Genomic DNA, 9,827 nt, shown 5'->3' with positions numbered 1-9,827 from the left:
TAGACTTCCTCAGCATTAGATGCGGAGTAAGGAAGCTCATGCGATTTTGCTTTGCTCTGTCGCGAACTCTTTAAAGATTTGTGGAGGGCGGAAAAGCGGTTTCTGTAATTTCAGATAAAGCTTCAGATAACAGGCAACCATGATTTTATGTCACAATATGGCCAAGAGTTGTTACTCTGAAGCGTAGCTCATTTAGTGACACTAGAAAAAGCTGATCTTCGTAAGGATGCAGCAGGGCTAGGTGTGCGCCAAACGGGGCACCTGTGGCTCTGCAGCCAAAAATGTGCAGCAGCCAATGAATGACTGCTACAGCTTGGCCGGCTTACGGCGAAGGGAAAGCTATGCACCCCGTGGACCCCAACCGGCAAGAATTCCGGGCCAAGTTACACTGGGTCCCGTTCGACGTATCCAATGACGCTCTCCGGAAGGCACTGGAAGAGTACAGCACAGTCCGCGAGGTTTGCAAGGAGAGGTGGCGAGTGGAAGGCTTCGAAGACATCAAGTCGACTACCAGGATCGCCAAACTGACAATCATGGAAGGCAAAACGCCGGACCACCTACCTCACCAGCTAAGGCTTCAGGGGGGCACGATCCTCGTTGTCGTACACGGGCGGGCGCCGCTATGCCTGTGGTGCCGAATGCAAGGACATATACGGCGTGATTGCCGTGTGCCTCGGTGCAGGCAATGCCGTGGCTTCGGCCACGTGGCCCAAGACTGTGTACGCTCGTACGCAAGTGCTGTAGTCAGCCGAGCGAATGACGAGGGATGCGACCTCATCATGGATGAGGCGGAGGCAGAGGAGCCCGCAACATCGTCGATGCGGTGTGAGAGGACATAGCATGACAAGGTGACAGTTGAAGGTCATGACAACAATAAGGCTGAGGCGACAGTCGAGGACGAGCAGCGCACAGAGACGACTCCTGGAGCCAACGAAAAAGAGGTACAGGCGACAACGATTGGAATACCTTCACCGGAAGCAGTTGCGGTGATGGCGATGGGAAGCATCGGCAACGAGGCAGCGGCCATTGAGTGTGAGCCAGCCATGGAACTTGATCCCTGAAAGGTGAAACGGCGGTTAGACGACAAGAGTTCGAAAAAATGTCGCATCGGTACAGCAGTCGCCTGAGGGGGAGTTTCAGCTGGTTGGTAAAGAGGGTCGCTACATCAGCAAACTGCGGTCCTCATCGTTGTCCTGCGGTGGGGGTCTGTCACAGTGAGTGTCGGCCCTGGTACGGTATGACGCGAAGGGTAATCGCCAAAAGCTGAGTCTAACAACAATATAAAAAAACGGCACAAATAACGTTTGGTTTGCACATGGGGACCCTTAAAGGAGCTGTGCAACGATTTTAACGTTGAAAGAATTGGCACCTTCTACTTTTGTTATTGCTCATCTTGTCACAAAGGACAGAAAACACACCTCCTTATTTGGAAATGTTGCGACTCCGCCACGTAATTGCGAGGCAAAAATTAGAATATTCCCCGACCTGCAGCCGCGAGCGGCTGCCATGAGAACCAAGCAGCATGACGTCAATTGTAGAAAGATAGCAAGTTGTGCGAATATTTGCTCGATAAAAGGTAACTTTTCTATAAATCTTGTCGTTCCAACCTAAATATAAATGCGTCAACGACTTGGTATCATCGTCAAAACTTTAATTATACGGAATGTTAGTGACGCCATCTATCTTAGGTCCACAAAACCGACAGGTATCTGCTACCGCGAACAGCCGCCAGAAGCCGGAGGGGGAGGGGGGCAGAGCCGCACTGGGATTGCAGGACCAGGATGAGACTTTCCTCCTTTCATCACATTGTTCGCGTTGCGCCCGCCAGCACGTGGTCACGCGGTCGCCAGCGGATGTGTTCTCGCTGCTCACTGATGGCTCTAGAGAGAGAACTTCACCGGAACCCCGCGCGACCCCCATTAACGTCACAGCGCACGTGACTCGGAAGGCGGTGAAGAAGTTGAGAGGCGCAGAAAACCTCAATCTTAGTCCATTTTTTAAATTAAAAATAAGGACATGCAGGCAAAATCGGTTTTTTCTTCTTTACTTTGCGGCTCGCTGCCGGAAGTGTCAGCTGAATCGCCTTCTCATATGGGAGGGACGTAGACGTCCTGGCGGTTCAGGAGACGAAGGTCGAGAGTGAAAGTCAGACCGAGTTTCTGGTGAAACCGTTTACGTCGAGGTACAATGTCTGCGTCAGCCGTTCTGTTTGTAGATCTGGAGGATGTTGTCTCTTCTTGAGAAGAGCTGCTGGGCTTATCGAAGAGCATGTTTTATCTCGTGAATCGCAAAGGCTAATTGTTTTCTAGGACTTCTTTTTTCTGAAATCTAAAGTGGAGGGTTATATGCATACGAGCGCAAAACGTAAGTTGAGTATATTGTCATATTTGTAATCAGTGACTGATTTACGATATTGCTGAGAGTCTTTAATTGTTTCTGTACGCCAGAAGACCGGACAAATCAAAGACGAAATAGTGATCGGCCTAATGAAGTCTTAAATCGGTTGGTTCAAAATACGGGGCTCGAAGACCTGGCACCCTGCATATCACCGGGAAATCGGGTCCTTCACACGCATCATCAAGGCAAAAGTTATGTCAGACTTGACAGGGTATATGTTTCGGCGGATTTAGTACCCCAGCGTAACGACTTTGCGGTCAGTCATGTCTCGTACAGCGATCACAGTTTGGTGAGCTTTACCTTGGGTGAGCGTAAGAAACAACCTAGCTTTTCGTGGGAGATGTGGAAGTTAAACGCAAAACTCTTCGAAAGCCAAGAATTGATAGGGAAAATTGAAAGTAAGCTAGGCAGACTAGAAGGCGTTTCGGAAAATAACATATGTGAGCAATGGGAACTATTCCAACAGCGGGTTAAGATTGATGCGATTGAACGAGCAACTAACATAAAGTGGGAAGAGCGAAGGGTAGAGAACGGTCTTCGACAAGATTTACAATGGCTTTATGTATAAGAGGAAAGAACACCAGGAAGCCTTCAAACGCGACATAATTTTGAAAAAATCGATGAAGAGAGATGTAAAGGGGCGATCGTTCGAGCCCGTGCTTAAAACTTGACTGTCGGAGAAACGCCCACAAAGAGGGAACTTTCGTTGGAAAAAAACTATGCTAGCGGGAACCGGATTAAAAAAATAGAGTACAGAGACGCAGCAACTCGAGATCAGGACAGTATTCAGCATGCTTTCGTGGAGTATTATACAGAATTTTTGAAAGGAAAATACCAAAAGAACAGGGTCTTGATACAGAATTTTCGCCATGTCAGCCGAAACTAGATAGCGACATCACGATGTTTTTAGAAGAACCAATTAGTTTATCAGAGGTTGAGAAAGCGATAGACGACCTAAGTGTAGGCAAGTGACAGATGCCGGATAGCTTGCGCACGGCCTTCTATAAGAAGTTTAAGCCGGGAATTGCACCGGTTCTGCAGAGGGTTTTTTCTCAGTCCTATCAGAAGAAAGTGTCACCCCTTTCTTTCATGTGCACGCACCCATTCTTGAAACCGCAGTGTAATGACACCGACAATCTTCGTAATACTAGTAATCACACACCAATTACTCTGGCCAACGTTGACTATAAAGTGCTAATGAAGGTTTTAGCCCGTAGATTGCAGCGTGTTATATGGAAAATTGTAGGGACGCACCAGACCTGTTGGATAAATAGGCTTTTAATCCCTTTTTTATGCTAAGTAATTTCTGAAGGTTGCAGTTATCGGGGCAACTTGCTTTTATCAATGTGTATATCATATGTAACCGTGCAATAAATTTAGAAAAAAAAAAGTGTCTGCTTGGCCTATTTGGTAGCGAATCTAGTTCGCAACCGAAGGGTCATGGATTCGAGTCCCATATCCACCTAAATTTCTTCAAATTTTTTCTTTAAGGCAAATGAATTATTTTTTAAAGTGAAACTATTAGAGACATACGGAGACCTTTAATTCGCTTTACATGTCATGTTTTCATCACTTTTATTTTACGCGTGACTTCACGTTTCACGGGTGCGTTATGGGTTGTTTGAAATTCCCGCGCGATGTCATGTGACTGTGACGTCGTGACCCTATCGACCAATCAGGATTTTCTCGCCTCACCGACAGCGACGCCGGCTTTTCTGTGAGAGAGTATCAACAAGGGGTTTAGCTATATTAAATGAGATAAACGACGCACTTCACGACGATAAACGATAAAGGGAAAGAGCATTGAAGCTCTACTCGCCCATTTACTAGTGTGCCGACTTGTTCGTTAAATTTAAACCGAGAATTTTTTTTTAATCGATGCCATAAGATAGTGTAGTGAGCGGAAAGGGCAAATGAAAACACTGAGTGCGAAACAAAGTAAAATGTTGAGAAATCCTCGGAACTGGATTACTTTGTGTCGTAATGTACATGTCTAATTCGACAAGCCTTGCTAATTATAAGGCAAAAAAAGAAATCAAGACGATTCTTTTAGTTTGTGTAGATAGAGTTTAAATAATGGTGAAATTGCGAAAAACATGGCAGGGTATACTCATTATGTCCCTACGATACAGAGATAATAAACTTGAGAGGGTCGTGCCAGTTGTTTTGTATGATAAAAAAAACATAAAAAATAAAAGAAAATATAAAAAGAAACCGTGCGAGTCGTTTTACTGCTGAAGCGGCAATGAAACGGTGTTCCTTCGCCGTCTGAACGATATCAATTATGCAAAGATATTGCAAAGTGGGATGTCTTCTTTTTTTAGTTCCTCCTTGCCCATATTCAAAGGAAGGAAGAAACTGACGCAAGGTATACCGGTGCATGGGGGGAGATGGTAGCAATTCAATGTTCTGTACAAGTGATGTGCTTGCTTCATGCATAAACTTGAGCGTTCACATTTTCTTCGTTCACTGTTGTTACGAAATAATTGAAAAGTTAAAATTAGTACGCTGTTATTGCGCAGAAACGATTCGAGTAATAAGACGGCTGCACCGGGACAATTTCAAACCAAGATTTTTAGGTTATACTTTCTAGGAGGACCCATCAAAACCTGTCAGGTCGATCTTCAGCAGAACTGCTTATGGGGAGGATGCTGTTAACCCTACTTAAAAAGCTTTGTGTCCGGACTTTCAAAAGAACATTTTGAAATAACTACGGCAGATCTATACTAGGATGTGCCGAATTGCTGAGGCATGCGTCAAACGTCATTGTAAAGAATTTCAGGTATTCTCAGTCATGGGGCAGCAGCTACAGCTGTCAGCCCCATCAGATCATCTTCCGTCGAAGTGTAGCTGGAAAACGAATGCACTGCAGTCATTTGCTATGATTGCTGCAGGCACTCCAATCATAGCAGACTTGACGATCGACTACCTATACTTACAACTAAATTGCCAGATAAATGCAAACCATTGCTTTGCTGAGCAACCCTTCAGAAACGCAGAAGCAATGGTGCCAGTAAATAAAAGACTGGGGCACCACAGTGCCACCAGTATCGCCAAAAACAATCGTCGAACCACCTTTGTTCATCACAAGCTGTCCAGTTTTGCGTAGGTTCACTCAAACCAAAAAACAAGCGCGTCGTTATTTTCCTAAAAAAAAGAAAAAAAAACAATTCAGGTGAGGGAGCATTACGATGGCAATAGATGAGAGCTATCGCCATCTTTGCCTGTATTGCATGTGAAAACTAAGAGGTGCTCTGCATGGGCGCTTGATGCGGGTGGCAGTCAAGCATGCGCGAAGAACAGCATCTGACGATTCTCGTATTTATTCCTCCTGATTCGTTTACAGCCTATTCCTAGTTTACTTTCATGGCCTTTATGACTCAACCTACTGGGAATTAGGCTTAGACTCACCGTTGCGGACATTTTGAGTAAATTATAATTCTTCTTTTGCGTAACCCTACAGATTTAGCCTCTTTCACTACACCAGACGCAAACAGTAAATAACTCTCCTTTGTAGTCATCCGACGTCTATATAAGTTAGTGTCATACTGTATTATCCAAGACCAATAGTGTTTTTAACCGTTTCTCTCTCTCTCTCTCTACTTGGGCGGTGTAAAATAAGAAGCGCAAGTTCGTCTGCTTATTGCGCGGGGGTTGCAATGACATCAAAACGCAGAGCTTTGATAGACTCAAAAAGGAAGGATAGTGGGTAGACCTCAAGGCAGCTTTCTTTGAGGTCTACCCCCTATACTTTAACCAGAGCCAACCAGAGCTCGGCGTTCTGACGTCACCTCAACCCCTGCGCGAGAAGCAGACGAACTTGCGCTCCGCATAGTCACTGACCGCCAAGACACGCAGGGCGTGGCGTGTCCCGAGCATCTCATGAACGCTCCTCAGCTAATCAGATCGCGGCATTCGCCAATAAACACCACGAAGAACCACTCATGAAGCAAGTAGCATAAATTAGCATAATAAGCCACGCCCCCGAGTTTTTTAAGCTGTCGGTGTCTATGGGCCAACACGCTCTTCACAAACAAGCCCGCTTTGCCAACACCAGGTTGCAGTGCACAGACACCGAATTCGGGAGGAGTGAAGCGTCTGTGCATGCGCAGTGCCGACAGCAGCGCCACCGTTGTGGCGTTAAGTCAGGGTGGATTTGGTCTAAAGGCGAGGTGCAACAGTCTGGCGGCTTGTTGTCCCGGCTGCAGATGAACATTTTCATCGACTGAATATATATATATATATGCACATAAAGCCGAAAAAGTGCTGCTTGCCCGATGGACGTGCGAAATATCGACTGCTGCGTCGGTGGTCTCGGCAGAGTCTCAAATTAGCATATATATAACCCCACTCCAGACATCTGGAGAAGGTGGCCTATGCACGAATTTTCCTCGAGTCGGTCGTTTTCCGGAAAGTTACAATGAGGTCCAATAACATCTCTCCGCGTTTCGCATTAATTAACTTGGAGAAGGAGGTGACGACGTTCCAACCTAATTAAACGGCACGGTCTGTTTTATGACCTTGACTAACGGTGACCATGAAAACTGAAGTAAACGGTGGCACACGCCACGCCACGCCACGTGGCACAACACGTAAGCGCACTGTTTTGCGTAATGCGACTAATAATTTTTTAGAGCGCAGCTCTTAGGCGCCCGTTTCCGGCTTGAGCGGCGTCGGCGTCGCCGTCGGTGTAGGCGTAACATCGCGTAACCCTCCTAACCCTCGTGAGGGTTAGGAGAGTTACTCTCACGAGGGTTACGAGGGTTACCGCCACGAGGGTTACTTTCGCAACCCTCGTGAGAGTAAACCTGGTAACCCTCGTAACCCTGGTGACCCTCGTTACCCTCACGAGAGTCATAAGGGTTACGAGAGTTACCCTCACGAGGATCACGACTGTTATTCTCATAAGGGTTACTAGGGTTACCCTCACGAGGGTCACGAGGGTTACCATCACGAGGGTTATGAGGGTTACCCTCTGAGCTCACGTGACCCCCCTGATATCACGTGATCCCTGGGGTCACATGACCCTTTGATGTCACGTGAACCCCTGAGGTCACGTGACCCCTTTCCTGAGGTCGCGTGACGTCAGGGAGTCACCTATCCCTCAGTACCCTTCCATCCTATCCCTCAGTACCCTTCCATCCTCTTCCTCAAGAGCTGCGCTCTAATCCGGCGTTACAGGGAGTTGTAAACGGCTTTCATTTTTATTTTTTTCTTGCAACAGGAAGTTAGGTTTCTCATACTAAAGGATGGAGATTATAGTTCTGAAAAATTCTGAGCAGTCTTTTTTTTTTTCTCTTTTTGGTTTTGACCTACGCAATTTTTGCATCCTGAAAATGACCGAATGACCGGTGCTCCCCACTAGCATAAAAGAAATTAGGCTGTCGAGCCTTTTCTTAAGCTAGCAATATTTGACTCTACTGTTTTCCGCTTGTCTATGAAAGAAATGCACCGGCTGCTTGATCTGAGAAGCTAGCTGTATCGTTCTTTTGATAAATGTACTCCCCATAGCACCGCCAGGCCATATGACACACTTCCAGCGTGGTTTGACTTGAAACACAATTCGTGACTGCCTTTACCGCCTCTCTAGTGCCAGCAAGTATAGCCTCTTCAAACATTTTTATTCTAACACACTAAAAAAAAATTCAGATTTGTGACTGGTCAAGAGAAGTAAAAGGCTCTGTGCCAACGCTACGAAGCCACTGATGATTTTCCCTTTAGGCCTGAATCGTCAAGCCTTTAAGTATGTCAATCACTTCAGTATACATTGTAATGAGCTGTGCACCGTTGTCTTGTTAAGGCAGATGTATTGATTTTGTTATTAAGGATAACGCTTGCTGAACGCCAACACGCTGCTAACTAGCAAACACACCTTTACGAACACCAAATGCGGTCACGGCGCGTCAAAAGAACCCAGATTCGCGGGACTGACACGTCTACGCTGGAACGCTAGCAGCACCACAGCGTATGTGTGGCAACAGAGCGACGCGTTGTTCTAGGTCAGAGGTCGGCAAACACTCCCCCCCCCCCCCCCCCCCCAACACAGGAGGTATTTTTGGTTTCTAACCCGGGCATTACCGGCCTGATTAACCCTAAACAAGTTCAACAGGCTTGCACCAGATAGAATTCGCTGATGAGCCGATCCCCAGTTTAGCAATAAGTTGAAGATCCGCTGGCCACCCTGCATTCGAGTTTTCAAATATACCTAATCTTGCAGCTGCCTTAATCGATGTGTCCACTATACAGCACGTATATATTTGGGAACATACTTTTACAAGGACTGTGAAGTCGAACGTAGCTCATGCGAATGACAGATGAGAACCTCTGAAATGTCTTACGGCTGTCGGTTAAGAGTTTACATGTGAATGTTTGCATCTTGGCAAGCAATATGAACACCCAGCAGTTTACTGGGAGGGGGTTCGAACAATCGTATGTTACCTGTGCTTGAATCGAGATAAAATCTTTGCATATCACTTCTACTATGTGACAGTTTTTTATCTTAAATTTTTATTAGCTGTGCACCCCCCCCCCCCCCCCCCCTTTTTCTCTTTGTTTATCCGTCCGGCCCGTATCGTCTCAGTTTTGCGACGATTTGGCCCGCAGCAGCAAAAAGTTGCCGACCACTGGTCTAGACATTTTTAAGCACTTGTAAATAGGTTATGCGATACATCCATGCCTTTGCGAATATGAGTACGTCAGCGCCTTTCGTCTTGAGGAAGTGTATTGAGTGGGATGTACGCACCTATAAATAAAAGGCGTTCACTGGGTACTGCCTAACCGCGGGAGCGTGACTGTTGGACTAGATATTGTTACCAGATTCGCAGCTCCAACATTCACATTTTGCGGTCCAATGAATTAGCAAGAGAAAGGGACCAAGGAATGTGCTTACAAAGAAAAAAAAAAGACGTCTGAGTAAGACGTCTTCGAGTTACCCTGCAAGACAATACCCAGACTCCTTTCACGTTCTCGCAAGACACGATGCTGAGCCCTTAAAAGTGCAACAATCCCTTCTTCTGTTTCCCCTTCGGTCTGGTTCCCCTCTCCAGGGGCTTCAAAACCCCCTGAGTAGCTTCTTCGAAGCCTTAATACTCGTCGACCGTTTCCTCCGTTGATCCCCTAAAGTCCCTCGAGAAAAACGAACCTTTCCCAAACAGCCCACGCGTCTTCTGTAGTGTGCCTTGGTTAGAGAGTGTTACCAATTGCTCGATCGGCGGTCACGTGGTTCATGAGCCGCGTTCGCAATGCGGGCTGCGAGCAGGTGACCAAAGCGTCGAATCGTCTGCAAGTGTTTCCGTCTCCTTCCCGCTTTTTTCGTTGCCACCCTACAACGCAGCGCCTGCGCACGTGCTACCAATCGGCGCAGAGCACGTCCGCCATTAAATTGCAAACACTCATGGTTTGAGTTGCTCTCCATCTTAAGTTATAAGCTC

The 9,827-nt window shown here is 46.6% G+C and overlaps 1 pseudogene; it reads left to right on the top strand.

Annotated features, from left to right (window-relative positions):
• The first annotated feature begins 506 nt into the window (after positions 1 to 506).
• LOC115319660 lies at positions 507 to 1,218 on the top strand (annotated as a pseudogene).
• The last annotated feature ends 8,609 nt before the right edge of the window (positions 1,219 to 9,827 follow it).

This window comes from Ixodes scapularis, unplaced genomic scaffold, assembly GCF_016920785.2.
Source record: "Ixodes scapularis isolate PalLabHiFi unplaced genomic scaffold, ASM1692078v2 PGA_scaffold4__175_contigs__length_147842914, whole genome shotgun sequence".
Taxonomy (NCBI): domain Eukaryota; kingdom Metazoa; phylum Arthropoda; class Arachnida; order Ixodida; family Ixodidae; genus Ixodes; species Ixodes scapularis.
Note: the sequence above shows the minus strand (reverse complement) of the source record. Positions and strands in the feature narration are given on the sequence as shown.